This window comes from Patagioenas fasciata, chromosome Z (genome assembly GCF_037038585.1).
Source record: "Patagioenas fasciata isolate bPatFas1 chromosome Z, bPatFas1.hap1, whole genome shotgun sequence".
Taxonomy (NCBI): domain Eukaryota; kingdom Metazoa; phylum Chordata; class Aves; order Columbiformes; family Columbidae; genus Patagioenas; species Patagioenas fasciata.
The window spans coordinates 46,285,360-46,301,889 of NC_092560.1; the positions used below are offsets into that span (position 1 = coordinate 46,285,360).

General features: G+C 39.8%; 2 long non-coding RNA genes across 3 annotated transcripts in view; one reads left to right on the plus strand and one right to left on the minus strand.

Moving 5' to 3' along the window:
- Nucleotides 1-1,488: 1,488 nt before the first annotated feature.
- On the minus strand, nt 1,489-7,515 carry LOC139826509 (uncharacterized). 2 transcript variants are annotated; one of them, XR_011736616.1, is made up of 4 exons: nt 7,331-7,515; nt 6,310-6,417; nt 5,748-5,793; nt 1,489-2,791 (listed from the first exon to the last, which is right to left on the minus strand). It is a non-coding gene; the product is annotated as an uncharacterized lncRNA (long non-coding RNA). The 2 variants fall into 2 exon arrangements; XR_011736615.1 differs by lacking the exon at nt 7,331-7,515 and having other exon boundaries at nt 6,310-6,645.
- The window catches only part of LOC139826510 (uncharacterized), a 36,869-nt gene continuing 25,557 nt past the window's right edge, over nt 5,219-16,530 (plus strand). The window contains exon 1 of the long non-coding RNA XR_011736617.1: nt 5,219-5,354. This is a non-coding gene — a long non-coding RNA (uncharacterized lncRNA). The remainder of the gene's footprint in view (nt 5,355-16,530) is intronic.

The following is a 16,530-nucleotide window of genomic DNA, read 5'->3' on the forward strand; positions in this document are numbered from 1 at the left end:
GTTTAACAAGGTATAGTGTATGCTGCCAAAACAAAATCAAATAGAGAATGAAAGCTAATATTTTTATTCTTACATAGAAGTGTTATGACTTCTAATAGAAGCACAATTAACTTGCAAAAATTCAGATGAGTTTTCCACATCCTTCAAAAATGTAAATATAACAGTGTCACATCTTTTCAGAAACTCTTTGAAATACATCAGTGTTGAAATGCAACAGATGTAGAATGTAGTGCAAATCCTGTGTTACAGAAGGATGTCCAAAACAATGTAGTCTTTCGGCCTGAGTTGGACAGAGCTTTCTGATGCTAAAGTATGCAGCATTTCTGAGAATAACAAAAGCTGACCACATTGCCTAAATGAGAGAATTTACACCAATTTCTGATTTTTGTTTTCCACAAACAAAGAAGCAAGAGCAGAAATTGTATGCAAACACTAACTTAGCCTCACAAAGGTTCTTTGAAGATGATAACATTAACAAAATCAGTAAGAAAGACGTAAGGCAGAATAAATGAAGGAAGAATAGCTAAGAATATCTAAGACAAGCAGGAGTAATAGCATTAATATATGAAACAATATTAAAGCTATCCAACTTTCCTTGTGTGTATTTTCCTTTCTCCTCTAAATTTTGCTTGAAACTTCCTCATTTAATTTGAATTCACATACAGTACAAAAATTCTAGATATCGATGCTGCTTTTAATCCATTTTGTTGTTTAGATGTGATGTGATATTCCATTCAGACTTGGACTAGCTATACAGTTTTTAATGAAAAGTTTTCTCTATTTAATCTAACATAGTGATTTTAAATATAATAACAAAACTTACATTAATCTGCACTTTGAATTAATTTCTCAGATCCTTGACACATGTAAATTGAAAGGTGGTTGATGAATAGCAAAAAAATCCCAACAAAACAAAACCAAAACTACAACAACAAACACCAAAGGTCTGAAATTGTAGGTAATCTATCGAAACAAATTTATGAATTCTATAGGACACAGTATTTATTAGGAAGCAATTTGAAGTAACTGGTGACACACAGGCCTGTTAAACTGATGTCTATTTCTCTGCTGAGACTGCAATCTTTTTCTTAATTCTTTTTTCCTGAGATTGGGAACTTCATCGTATTGCCATAGTAGCAAGCTGTCTGTATGATTCTTTTAAGGCTTGGTACCCCTGATGGGTGAATTTTCTTTGGTCCTTTTTATAAACCAGGATAATACATCATGCAGTCTTTATCAGACACCAACCACGAGTACCTTAATCAAAGATTTGCACAGCAACGAGATGCACATCTTTTTTTGCACAAATGTTACATCAGTTTAAAAGAGTCAGAATAGTCAGAAGGGGAGGAACTCGACTCTACACAGAGGCCAGTTCTTAGATAGAGGATAATGTGCAAAACCAGAAACTTATCACATCGTGACCACTACTTTGTCACTCAAACTTGTATAATGATTAGGTATAAAACATTCTACTTTCTGCAGAGGTTTAGATAGCCCATTTATTCACTTTGCATGCAGCTGTTATCAGTTTTTCCAGTGCTTATTTTTTTTAATCCATTAGAGAGGAGAACATAAATAATAAAATTGAAAACTATGCATTTGTAGGATTGAGATTGTCATCTCAGGGTAAGGTTTATTTAGACTTTCTTTCAATAAGAGACACAATACATAACATACTTGCTCAGTAGAAATTAACAAGTTCTTGTAACAATATTTAAATTCCTTTTCTTATCAAATAAATACTGTTCTTAATCTACATTTTGTCTGCTTATGTTTTGTGTTGCCTAAAAACTGATTTCTTGAGTTTTATTTTTAAATTGCATAGCTGTCTCTACTATCATAAAGAAGATAATATATATAGCAATAGGTATAACATTTTAGAATTGGAAAAACATTAATTAATATTTTTGAAAAATATGCCAGTAAACACTATTATGACATTCTACAAAATCAGAATAATTCCTTAAAATTGTATCTATATTTTTCCTTCCTGCATTTCTACTCTTATTGGAAGAAAATAATGACAATAAATTTTAAAGCTGAAAGAAATTTTCTAAACTCTGATGTTTTAAAAACTATTAGGGAGCAGGTCATGAAAGTCTGACCGAGTTTCATTCATTTCTTACATACATTTTGTCCTATACAGAATCTACTTTAAATTGATATATAGATGAGGAAATTATGTCTTTTTTCATTCATTAGCATTGAAAGTGCAGTTCATCTGCTTAAAAAACTAAAAGATCTCTAATTTTTGACAGCACAGGACCTACATTTAGAGTAGGGTTTCGAAGATATATAGGTTGCTGCAAAAGTAATTGCATTTGTGTTTTGGTTTTTTTTTGTTTTACTGTGAATTTTAAAACATTATAACTAGTCTCAAACACATCTTTATTAATCAAAATAGGAACCATTACAATAAACACAGTTTTGCCAATGATAAATTAGTTTGTTTCTTCCTGTAGCATAAAAATCCATGCTTCACGATTTGATAAACTCTGGGGAAGCATTTTCTGCATCCTGCTGCCTGTGGAAGGTTTTTCCCTGCAAAAAGCTGTTGAGATGCTTGAAGAAGTGGTTGGCAGTGGTTGGTTGGCAAGAGGTCAGGTGGATGTGGTGGATGAGGCAAAACTTCATAGCCCAATTTGTTCAAGTGTTGAAGCACTGGTTGTGCAACATGCAATCAGGTGTTGTCATGAAGTAGAATTGGTCCTCTCTGCTGAACAATGCCAGCTGCAGGTGTTGCAGTTTTTGGTGCATCTCAGCGATTTGTTGAGTTACTTTGAAAAAACTGAAAATAATTATTCTGAAGTTAGTGTATTTATATTTTTCTCAGCAGTGAGATGGCCCCTGAAAAGAGGGGGGAAAAAAAAATACTTCATTTCTTGCCATCTCTGAAAAATATACTTTAGAAAAAATTAAAGAAAACACAAACAAACAGAAAAATAGAGAATAAATGGAAAACTTATTTAACTAATTATCTAATCCTTTATAATAATTTAAAGTGAGCTCTGTGGGCAATGATATTTGACATACATTATGCAGGCCTTATCAGCATTTGCCATCTCAGCAGAAGTGAGACTGAAAGCTCTTTATTAACTGCTTGCTTTTTATCACGATCTGTCCCCTGGATTTAGATCTTGGATTCAGGACCCTGTAAATAAGGTTGTCCCTTATTGTGAGACTGCCATTTCCGTATTAGTGTACATTAATGTGAATTTATAAACATTTTTTATTTTCTTGTTTCCTTCAAATAAATGAACATCAGAGCCCTTTTTTTTTTCCATTTAAAAAGCCTACAGGACAAGGAGAAGAGTCTAATGCTTTTCAAAGCTTTAGCATCAACAGTGCAGAAATATATGTATGATTATTCAGAAAATTATCTTTAGTATCACAGAAGTAAGAAGAGTAAACAACAGCCAGATGACTTTTCCATTAATGGATATTCTGGTTTTGATGAAAACTTTGTTGACAGACACTGCAAACACAGAAGTTAGTGTGGTTCTGAGATAGTCAGATAGTAAATCTATTTGCTGTCAGAGTGGGAAAATATTCAAGTATCTGAGTTAGTGAAAGGCCTTGAAACTTGTTCTTTCAAATCATCATGAGAACTAGAGTAATTTGGATATTCTCTAGGTCACCTTAAGTCTTTCTGTCTCCACCAGAGTTAAAACCAATCTGAAATCTCTCTCTGATGCATTTGTCTTGGATTAACTCCTCTGTTTTTTATGTCCATAGGTGACTCATTGTCTACGTTTGATCATTTTTCCTCCAGGACTTGTAAGCCTTCCTGTTGTTTCTTATATCTTCATTTAATGAGCTTTCTTTTTGAAAAATCCTTTCCCTTGTGTTTCCCCAGGAGATTCAATTGAACAAACATTCCTTCCCTACCTGGAACCCATAAAAAACCTATAGCAACATTTGCTGGCCAGAGTGTTTTTGTTGGACTAATTTTTTCCATAACTGATTTGTTTCATGTAACTTTGTGTAACCTGACTCAAAACATTCCAATAAAACACATTCAAACAACATGTAAATATGCATATAATTCATACTTTTTTTTTTCCAAGCCTAGCAGTATAATTTTTAAATTATACGTACATTCTTTAGTCTGCTTGCTTGTTTTTGTTTAAAATACTTGTTCCTCTACTTCAGTTAATTATTTATTTTTCTTTTAATTTTTCACTGGGTAGCCAGTGTGACCACTATTGTCAACTCATTTTTATGGTAGTTTTAATGATCTTAAAATGACAGGCAAACAAGTAAATTACTATACACTTATGGTACATATAAGGGTAAGCGGGGGTTACAGCAGAGGAACGGAAGGCAAGCAAGTCAGCTGCTTTGCAAAAACTGGTGTTATAACCTGAATAGATTATTCCTATTGTTAAAGCTAAAATGTGTTTCATTAGTGTTTCATAATGCTGCATTACAGACTGTAGTTATCTTCCCTTAAAGACAAATATTTTTTCAATCACTTTGTGCACTGCAAGCATTTCAGCCCTGAGCCCATACCAAATACATGAAAAGCAAAATAACCTCTTCTTTCTCATATGTGTTGCTTGTATTTAAAGACTCATTCCAAGTGGACTAATGACACCATTTTTACCCTGAGGTCTTCTTGAGCCCATTTGTAGATGGCTGACAGACACATGAATTTATACAGTGGGCCTCTCAGCAGTTTGAGACCATACTTACTGCAAAACCCAGCCATTGTCCAACTAACATCACCACCAGTGTCCCTTATTAGTGTTAGATGTAAACGAGTCCCTCTGAATGCTGGAAATCCTAGAGTATGAGACTTCTCTTAAACTGTATGAGGAAAAAACAGTGAAAAACACACACTCACTAATACTTTGATGGAAGCTCCTATACAGGATAATATTTACACATCCTGTCAGCAGCCATCCCAAGCTGAAATGTCCTTATCAGCTGGTAACAGTGTGCCTTCAGCAAGCTCTTAGCAGTGCAGGAAGAATGTGAAAGAAAAATTAGAGTAGGCCCTGATCCAGGGCTCTTCTCCTCCAGAGAAAAGGAGAGAAATCCTAGATGCTCCTATGGATCAGTAGTCATCTTCTCCCCTGACTTTAATGGGAGTGCAAATTAGAGGCTTGCCCCAGTCATGTGTCTTTTAGTTATCTCATCTTTTACATGAGTCAGGTATTAACTTCTGTTAGTTACTGGTGCAAAGCCAAATCTCTTCCCAGAACCAAGAAGCTATTTTCCTGGCATGCTTCCTTCCTGCTTATCCCTGAGAGCAGAGAAGGCTGTACTGGGAGGATGTCTGGACATGAAAAAATGGCCACAAATGGTGTCTCTCTTGTGAAAAATCTCTGGCTAGACATGACAAGCTGGTGAGTAACTACAAGGACCTCCCTCCAACTTCTGCTGATCCAGTCTTTTTCTCTAAATCAAGCTTACTGTTTCTCTTAGCACTCCTGCCTTAAGTCAAGAGCTACATCGGTCTCCAAGAGTTCATTGTCTCCTCATCATGGAACAATCTGAACTTTACTTTACTTTACTTTACTCCTGAATTAGAAGAACTGCTCCTGAATTAAAAGAACATGACGTAATACTTCTAAGTGCACTGAAAAAAAAAAAAAACAAACAGGGAGTGGGCTGAGGGAGGTTACATGAAGTAAAACTTAACTTTCTTGAGATAATTAAAGCCCACATTCTTCTATCAGGAATTTGCATTATGCTCCCATTTGACTCTAACCAGATCCCAATGGTTAAATGATACTTACACCATTAGCTTAGGATCAGGTCCATTGACTTCAGTGAATGTAACTCCTTGACATAGGACAGGAAGAAAAAAATAAAGTTGCAGAACACACACACACACACACACACACACACAAAAAAAAAAAACAAAAACCACTAAATATAAATTAACATCTCCATAATCTCTTAAATATGTAAAATTAAATTGCACAAGCATTTAAACTATGCTTAGTCTGTATTTTAAATTGTCCTGGTGGTATTGAGATGATTTAGAATTGAGCCTTTTAGAGTGGAGAGTGATGATTTGTAATAAAGGAACATGTTCTGAAATAACTGTGTGAGTCATATGACACCAAATACATAAATTGTAAGGCATATCCCCATTTTGTATGTGACATTTCATGTATGATATTGGAATTTATGTTCTTTCTGAAATTATAAACTCAAAAGTTCTTGCATTTTCTTTAAGAAGTTACACTGAGAAAAATCTGTTTAAGTTCACCAACCAGCCCACTATAAACCACATCAGAACATTTCTTTTTTAACAACACACCTATTGAATAAATAGTCATCAAGATCATGTACCTTGCCTTTTCCACTGACTGGACTGGATGATTTCTTTGGTTTCCTCCACCATCTTTTCAAGCTCAGCAAATTCAAACTTCACGCTCTTGTACTTCAGGCTTTTTCACACTGTTATTATGCTCTTGTGACTCTTAGAATATCATTCTTGTCAGCCCTGCTCTTCTATTTACACCAGCCTCTAACCCCAGCTTGCACCAAAAATATTTATTTGTTTCTCTCTGTGTGATTTACCCACAGAATTCCTTCTGTTAGATGACCTGTAAAGCTACTCTTGTTTCTTTCTTGAAATCGTTGCTCCAGAGATCCCTAAGAAAATTGCTCAGGTGACCTCTGACTAGGCTAAGTAAGAGCTATGAATCGAGAATTACCCAGATTTAGATCTGTGCCCACTACTGGTTTATGCACTTAATTTATCCTCCCCCTCCCTTTTTCCCCATTACCATGCAATAGCTCAAAGTATTTTGAAAGCAGGAGTTTTTATGAAGGAAGAATGAAGGAAAGGAAGAGCAAAGAGTTGAATTGACTGTATGAGCTGCAGTGAAGTATAGAAAAAACCTGGAAGGAGTTGTAATTTTCTATAAATTCGTCGTGCTTTTGAGTGATTAAAACATTTCTTAACATCAACAGAGCCAGACACTGTACATTTTAATCGAAAGTAAATAGGAGCCAACGTCTGATGTACATAAAATCCTTTCAGTACTGGGACACAAGTTAGAGTTCAGTAAAAGCAGAAGTAATATGTACTACCACAGCATTCCCATATTTCCAGTCTTTTTTCCTCAGTTTCTTTACCTTCTTGGGTTAATTTCTCAAGGCAGAGTATTGATAAATAGAATGATTTTTTTTGTGTGTGTGTCTTTTGTTTTTAATCAAACAGATAATGTATAAATTAGTCAATACTGTATTTGCTTAACTACTTTCTGACTAATTAATTCAGTGTCAATAATTTTCTGTTACCAAAAGAAAAAGAAAAGAAGAAAAAAGAAAAAGAAAATAAACAAAGTACATACTGTAATTTTACCTTATAAAAAGTCTTCCACATTGTGCTGGTTTGACTGAATATGGATTAGTTTTCTTCATGCAGTTAGAAACCTTTCTATTCCATAACGAACACACTCATTATTTGGACTTAGTTTGAGAACAAGAGAGAACACAGAACTAATGTTTTTAATTGCTCTGGTCTGAGAACTGAGGACACTCTGAGTGCTCTGCCCACACATGTGAGACATCAAGGAAGGGCAGCATGGATGGGGCAGAGCTTGGCTGACATCCAGACTGATCAAAGAGAATATTCCATCCTATTAGCATCATGGTAATTATTTAAGAAGAGTTGGGACCTTCTGGGTGGTTCTTCTTCTCTTCCCCTCTCTCTCTCTGGGGCACAGCTGGAAGAGTTTCAGCTGGGACACTTACTCCAACCTTTTGTCATTTCGCAGAGTTCTCTGGGCTTTTCTGCCTTTTTTTCCTCTATTTTCTCCCTCTGGGATCAGCTTTGGGACTGGGTGTGGCTTGCTGTGACTGGCTGCTCAGTTGTGGACAGACCTTGTGGGGAATTGCCTTGAGTATCTTTTATTTCTATTATCTATATATTTACTAGTAGTGTATTAGTATTCTGCTATTTTATTAAACTGTGTTTGTCTCAATCCAACTTTCTCCCTTCCCTTTTGATTCTCTCTCTTCTTGTGGGGAATGAGGGAGGGGGTCAGTGAGCAGCCGTCATGGCTGTATTGCTAGCTTGGATTAAACCATGACCCTCATTATCTGTGTTTCTAATTACATCTCTGATTGGCTACATACACACAAAGCACCTGTGACTGACTGCATGTTTGCTTCTGCTTTATTATCTTTCAAATTCATGTAATCATGCAGTTATCTTAACAAGACGATGCTTTCAATGAAAGTGGAATGGATGGGCAATTATTCACAAGAGATGGATTTGTAATATAATGTGATCTAAAATATATAATACATACATGCATTCCATAGGAAAGAAATTACAATCTGCTAAAAACAGCTGAAGAATTTTTTTCTTCATACTAAATGAGTTTGAGATTTGCATGGAGATACACAGGTACCTGTCTTCAGAATTCATTTTGTATATTACCTCAGAGACCACACTTGTCAGAGAAAATATTGTGAAAAATAATAGGTGAATTCTTCAGTTTTCTAAGAATTTTTCTTGCAATGAAAATTCCCTAGGGATCTTCTGTACTGATAAAAACACTCACCCAATATACTGGAAGTAGTGGTGGCAGGGTTGCATGATTTGTACAAATAGAGAAGTTATTGTAAAGTGCATAAATTAAATGATACCAATTATTTCTTTTAAATGAAACGAGAACAATTTAAGAGCTTTTGAAGTACTTGTTGCAGAGGAGCTTTAATTCAGATTCAAATCTAGAAAGAATGATAATGTGGATTTTTTCTGGTCTATGAAACCAGTAACATGAATTTCTGGTGGCAATTACAGAAGCATGGTGGGACAGTTCACATGACTGGAATGTGGTCATGGATGGCTACGCCCTTTTCAGGAAAGACAGGCCAGCCAGGCATGGTGGTGGAGTTGCTCTCTCTGTGAGAGAGCAACTACAATGTACTAAATTCTGCCCAGGAGCAGATTAGGAACAAGTTGAGAGTGTATGGGTCAGAATTAAGGGGCAGGCTGGCAGGGGTGATACTGTTGTAGGTGTCTATTACAGGCCATCACATCATGCTGAGGAAGTTGATGAGGCCTTCTATGGGTAGCTGAGAGTGGCCTCACAATCACAGGCCCTGGTTGTTGTGGGTGATTTTAACTTCCCTGATGTTTGCTGGAAGGACCATTCAGCCAGCCAGCCACAGTCTAGGAGGTTCCTCCAGTGCATTGATGATAACTTCCTCATGCAGATGGTGGAGGAGCCGACTAGGAGAGGTGCACTGCTGGATCTCATCCTCACTAACAAAGAGGGTCTGGTCGAAGCAGTAAAGGTTGAGGGCTGCCTGGGTTGCAGTGACCACGAAATGGTGGAGTTCAGCATCTCGTGTGGCAGGAACAGAATAGCAAGTAGAATTGCAACCCTGGACTCTAGCAGGGCTAACTTTGGCCTTTTCAAGAAATTGCGAGGGGAAAGCCCATGGGTGTGGAGAGTCTCTGGCTGTGTGCTGTGAACAAGCCAGGGCTTGATGCGGCTGTGTTACACGGAAGGATTTCCCTGAGACACCAGAGACAAAAGGAAAGTAAACAGAAGCTGCTCTGCCCTCGACCCAGGCTGCAGGAGGGGCGTTGCCGCTGCGCATGAACAGTCTGTGAACAGTGCCCTGCAGCTAATCACCATAGTGGGGGGGGATGAGTGACTGTAAGTGTAACCAATTGTAGCCTGCACTTGCCGCATGGCCTTTTGGTATAGAGTATATAAGGCTTGGAAAAACGTGGTCTCGGGGACATTGATATTCAGTGTTGTTTAAGAGTTCATTAAAGAGTACGGATGGTAAATTCACATTGAATTAGACTCCTTACTCTCGCCCGGCCCGCCCGTTCGATCAAAGAGCTTATGCCGGCGTCTGGATTTGTCGAATTTACTACCACTACAAATGGTAGCAGAGGATGGTTCGTTAGCAAAGCATAACGCTCCGGATCTACATATGGTAGCAGAGGATGGTTCGTTAGCAAAGCATAACGCTCCGGATCTACATATGGTAGCAGAAGGATGGATCGTTAGCAAAGCATAACGCTCCGGATCGAAATTACTGCGGTAAGCAGCGTTCATAAAAAACGGAGCCAAGCCGGGGTGTGGGATAGTGTGCTTAGTCCGATATCAAAAGACGGGCACCTGTCGAGCTGGCCACTCGCATCCTACGTTAAGACCGCGCTGATAAGATAATGGATATTGAAACAGCCGCGGCACTGCTGACGACTATTCTCTCTAAGAGAGGTATTGAATCGTCACAGGAAAAGCTAATCACATTGATTTTTTTAGCTCAGAAGTGGGGACACTTTGGAGAAGTTCCACTTTTGTTTTCCCCAATGGAATGGAGATCAGTGGGGGACACTATGTGGGACAAAACTATCAGAGGGGAAGAAGAAATGAAAAATCAAATGTTTCGGCTGTTAGCTTTTGATAATGCAAATTCAAAGACTAAACAAATATTAGCAACTCTGCCACCAGGATCATCAGTAGAACAAATGCTGACACGAGTAGCCAGATCAGAAGAACACCGAAGTGCAGAGGTGATGGCTGCCGCTTTCGAAGGGGTCATGCAGAGATCTCTCCGACAAGTTAGCCAGCAAGTCTCATCTACAATGCAACCAGTTGTAGCAGCAGTTCAGCGATCAACAAATAAATTCTGTAAATCATCATACAATTCCTGTCATCGCTGTGGAAGTAAAGAACACGTCTGAACGAACTGTACTGCAGCAGTTTGGTGTGACAGATGCCAGTCTAACACTCATGCTACAAAAATTTGCCGGAGATCGGGAAACGGTCAAGTGAGCGCGAACGGAGTGCGCGCGAGGACACAAAGAACATCTCCGAACCTGTATCCCAATCAGCGACCAACTGTGAACCAGGCTTCTTTCACCTCAACAAGCCAAGCACCGCAGGAAGCCTCGGAGTTGATGTGGAGACAGCAGTAGATATAACATTGACCAATACTGCAATTCATAGAATACCAACGCATGCTAAAGGACCTTTATTTTGACAAGATAGTCTCATTGGAGGCCTATTGATTGGCCGTTCTTCTGCTAGTATCAAAGGTCTTATAGTAATACCAGGTATAATTGATGCAGATTTCACAGGAACTGTTCAAATTCTGGCCTACACTCTGCATCCGCCAATTTTTATTCCTTCTGGGAGTAGAATAGCTCAGGTAGTAGCACTGGAAAACTGCCTACCAATGCTTCCAGGAGTTCCTCCAGCATCCTCAACACAAAGGCATGATAAAGGATTTGGATCGACAGGTCCTGCAGTTTGCTTCACCTCATCAATGACTCAGTGTCCCATGTTACGTGTGCAACTATTTCAATCTGATTCTACTGTTGTTGTAGATGTAAATGCAATGCTTGATACTGGAGCTGATGTCTCCATCATTAGTCAATTCAAATGGCCACGAAATTGGAAACTTCAAAAATCAATCTCTTCCACTGTAGCTGGAGTAGGAGGTCAAACTACTCCAAATATAAGTGTTGATCCCATTTCCATTAGCTTCCCTGAAGGTCAATGTGTTACCCTTAGGGTGTATGTAATGGAATTGCCAAGCAGCCTTGAGGCGCTTATTGGCCGTGATGTCTTGGGGCAACTTGGTGCCGTGTTAACTACTTCACCTTTTCCTTAGTGGTCACTGGAAAGCAGTTGCCCAACCCTCCATTGACCTGGTTAACAGATAGCCCAGTTTGGGTTGACCAGTGGCCATTAACAGAAGAGCGACTGCAAAAGGCACGTGAATTAGTAGAAGAGCAATTAATTGCAGGCCATATCAAGCCTTCTACTAGTCCATGGAATACCCCAATTTTTGTAATACCAAAAAAGAGTGGAAAGTGGCGATTATTACATGACTTGCGAAAGGTAAATGATCAAATGCAAGCCATGGGTGCTTTACAGCCTGGATTACCATCACCTGTAATGTTACCAGAAAATTGGCATATTCTAATTATAGATTTAAAGGATTGTTTCTTTACCATTCCTTTACATGAGCAAGATACACAGCGTTTTGCATTTACACTGCCTTCAGTAAACAAAGCGGAACCAGCTAAAAGGTATGAGTGGGTAGTGCTACCGCAAGGTATGAAAAATTCTCCTACACTGTGCCAAATGTATGTTGCATGGGCACTTCAACCTATTTGTGCATCATGGAAACAAACAATTATTTATCATTATATGGATGATATTCTGTTCTGTCAACAAGCTGAGTTCACAGAAAGTTCCATAGTCCAAATTACAATCAAACTCAAAGAAAAGGGGTTGGTTATAGCTCCAGAGAAAGTTCAAAAGTCTGCACCTTGGAAATACCTTGGTTGGTCCATTTGTGATGCACAGATTCGTCCACAAAAAATTGAATTACATACCGATTTACAGACATTGAATGATGTCCAAAAATTGTTAGGGGACATACAATGGATTAGAAATTGCGTAGGCATTACTAACAATGATATAGCACCTCTTACTTCACTTCTAAAAGGAGGTGATCCAGCTAAGAAAATAAGCTTAGAGTCCGTGCATCTCAAAATGTCTTTCTGATATTACACAAAAAGTACAGACAAATTGGTCTAGCCGAAGACTTTGTGATCAACCAATTTCCCTCCTTATTAGCAATCTAGAACATCCGTGTGCAATCATCTGCCAGTGGCAAAACAAAAACGGGGAATTCCCCATAGATGTTGCTACAGATTCTTCCTTTTGTGCCACTGTCAGATCAAAACCAGAAAATGATTTACGATTATTAGAATGGATTTTTCTCAGTGTCCAACCAAAATTCAGTATTCAAACGAGACCAGAAGCAATTGGAGAATTGATTCGAAAAGGAAGATCTCGAATATTAGAAATTAGCGGTCAGGAACCAGATGATATCAGTATTCCGATAAATGGAGCCGATTTAGAATGGTGGCTGAGACATTCGATGCCTATACAGAATGCATTATTAGGATTTATAGGCAAGGTACATTCACGACAACCAAAAGGTAAACTATGGCAATTCCTTAGAACAAATCAGTGGTTAGAGAGAAGCAAAGTAAAAGCAAAACCTGTTGAAGGCCTTACAGTATATACAGATGCAGGAAAACGAAGACACCAGGCAGCATGTGTCTGGCAAGAGAATAGTCAATGGAAACAGCATTTAATTGAAGGTTCAAAAGAGGATTCATTGCAGACTTTAGAGCTCACGGCAGTAATATGGGCCTTAAATAATTGGCTGAAATCTGCTTTAAATGTTGTCACAGATTCTTTGTATGTAGCAGGTGTAATACCCAGAATGGAAAATGCCCTGTTAAGACAATCGAATAATCCTTGATTAGGAAAATTGTTTGTACAATTGAGAGCTATTTTAAATCAAAGAAAAGAACCCTGTTGTGTGATTCACATCCGCAGTCATCAATGGAATCTTGGTCTAGGTGAAGGAAATCAAATTGCAGATAGTTTAGTAAGTTCAGTACAGCACATGCCTCCAACAGATAAATTCCAACAAGCGAGACAAAGTCATGAGAGCTTTCATCAGAATGCCAGAGGTCTCCAAAGACAATTCGATTTGCGTTTAGCAAAGGTGTTGTTTACCTTGAATTATTTATGTCTAACTGGAGATCATGAGGAGCCTCCTGTGATCATTCATCATTATCAGATCAGACTAGGAAGGAAAAACACTTTACTGGAATTCATGGTGAGGTATCGTGATCCCACCACTGGATTGTGGAAGGGACCAGTACCTGTTATTTTTAATGGTAGAGGGTATATGTGTCTCTCCACAGATCAAGGTCCATTGTGGGTTCCAAGCCGAGCAGTAAAGCCGGAGTTGAAACAAACTCAACCAAGTCAACTCCCTGCAGCAGAACCTTCGGAGGTCACAGAGTGAGGTGTAACCTTTGTATTGATTTAGCTGTGACATGTATGCGTACTATAGTTATATAAGTAGATCTTTAAACACCACTACCTCTTGAGTAAGTTTATCAACACCCAGCACATCGTTTGTTATAAGTTGAGTATCTTTAAACCAAAGTTCTTGGAATTTGTTTAATCAATCCATTGCGATATTTAAACGGCAATGGAATACCTCAGGTTTATTGCAAAGTGCACTGTTTACGTTGATTGTTGTTGTTATTTATATGTTATGTATAAGTTGTTTTTTTATCACATATCAAAAAAGGATTAGAACACACAGCTAATCAATCCTGGCTTGTCCAAAAAAAAAAAAAAAAAAAAGGAGGAATTGTGGAGAGTCTCTGGCTGTGTGCTGTGAACAAGCCAGGGCTTGATGCGGCTGTGTTACACGGAAGGATTTCCCTGAGACACCAGAGACAAAAGGAAAGTAAACAGAAGCTGCTCTGCCCTCGACCCAGGCTGCAGGAGGGGCGTTGCCGCTGCGCATGAACAGTCTGTGAACAGTGCCCTGCAGCCAATCACCATAGTGGGGGGGGATGAGTGACTGTAAGTGTAACCAATTGTAGCCTGCACTTGCCGCATGGCCTTTTGGTATAGAGTATATAAGGCTTGGAAAAACGTGGTCTCGGGGACATTGATATTCAGTGTTGTTTAAGAGTTCATTAAAGAGTACGGATGGTAAATTCACATTGAATTAGACTCCTTACTCTCGCCCGGCCCGCCCGTTCGATCAAAGAGCTTATGCCGACGTCTGGATTCGTCGAATTTACTACCACTACACATGGGCAAGACTGCTTGAAGGAAAAGGGGCCCAAGAGAGCTGGACTGCATTCAGAGATTGCTTCTTCCACGCTCAGGCTCAGAGCATCCCCACACGAAGGAAGTCGAGGAGGGGAACCAGGAGGCCTGTGTGGTTGAATAGGGATCTGTTGGGTATGCTCAAGCAGAAGAGGAGAGTTTACAGGTCATGGAAGCAGGGGCTGGCCACTTGGGAGGAATATAAGGCTGCTGTTAGAGGATGTAGGAAGGCAGCTAGGATAGCCAAGGCCTCCTTAGAATTACAGCTGGCGAGAGGGGTCAAGAACAGCAAAAAGAACTTTTTCAAATACATAGCAGATAAAACCAATACCAGAGGCAATGTAGGCCCACTGATGAATGGGGTGGGTGCCCTGGTGGCAGAAGATACAGAGAATGCAGAGTTACTGAATGCCTTTTTTGTCTCTCTCTACTCTGTTGGAGGCTGTCCTGGGGAGCCCTGTACCCCTGAGACCCCGGATGAAGCCAGGCCAATGGACGAGTTTGCTTTAGTCAACGAGGACTGGGTTAGGGAGCAATTAAATAGTCTGGACATCCATAAATCCATGGGTCCAGATGGGGTGCATCCACGGGTGCTGAGGGAGCTGGCTGAAGTAATTGCTGGACCACTCTCCATCATCTTTGCCAAGTCTTGGGAAATGGGAGAGGTAACCGAGGAATGGAGGAAAGCAAATGTCACTCCAGTCTTCAAAAAGGGCAAGAAGGAAGACCCGGGTAATTATAGACCAGTCAGCCTCACCTCTGTCCCTGGGAGGATAATGGAACAGCTTATCCTTGGTGCCATCTCAAGGCATGTCAAGGAGAAGAGGGTCATTAGGGGCAGTCAGCATGGCTTTACCAAGGGTAAGTCATGCTTGACCAACCTCATAGCCTTTTATGAGAATGTAACAAGGTGGATGGATGATGGTAGAGTGGTCGATGTGGTTTACCTTGACTTCAGTAAAGCCTTTGACACAGTCTCTCACAGCATCCTCACAGCTAAGCTGAGGAGGTGTGGTCTGGACAATAGAGTAGTGAGGTGGGTTGCAAAGTGGCTTAAGGAGAGAAGCCAGAGAGTGGTAGTCAATGGTGCAGAGTCTAGTTGGAGGCCAGTATCTAGTGGAGTGCCTCAGGGGTCAGTACTGGGACCAATATTATTCAATATATTCATTAACGATTTAGACGCGGGGAATTGAGTGTACTATCAGCAGGTTTGCTGATGACACTAAGCTGGGAGGAGTGGCTGACACGCCAGAAGGCTGTGCTGCCATCCAGCAGGACCTGAACAGGCTGGAGAGTTGGGTGGGGAACAACCTGATGGAATTTAACAAGGGAAAGTATAGAGTCCTGAATCTGGGCAGGAACAACCCCAGGTTCCAGTATAGGTTGGGAAATTACATATTAGAGAGCAGTGTAGGGGAAAGGGACCTGAGGGTCCTGGTGGACAGCAGGATGACCATGAGCCAGCACTGTGCCCTTGTGGCCAGGAAGGCCAATGGCATCTCGGGGTGTATTACAAGGGGGGTGGTTAGTAGATTGAGAGAGGTTCTCCTTCCCCTCTACTCCACCCTGGTGAGACGCCATCTAGAATATTGTGTCCTGTTCTGGGCCCCCCAGTTCAAGAAGGACAAGGAACTGCTGGAGAGGGTCCAGCGTAGGGCAACAAAGATGATGAAGGGAGTGGAGCATCTCCCTTATGAAGAAAGGCTGAGGGAGTTGAGTCTCTTTAGTTTGGAGAAGAGGAGACTGAGGGGTGACCTTAATAATGTTTATAAATATATAAAGGGTGAGTGCCACAAGGATGGAGCCAGGCTCTTCTCGGTGGCAAACAATGATAGGACAAGGGATAATGAGATCAAGCTGG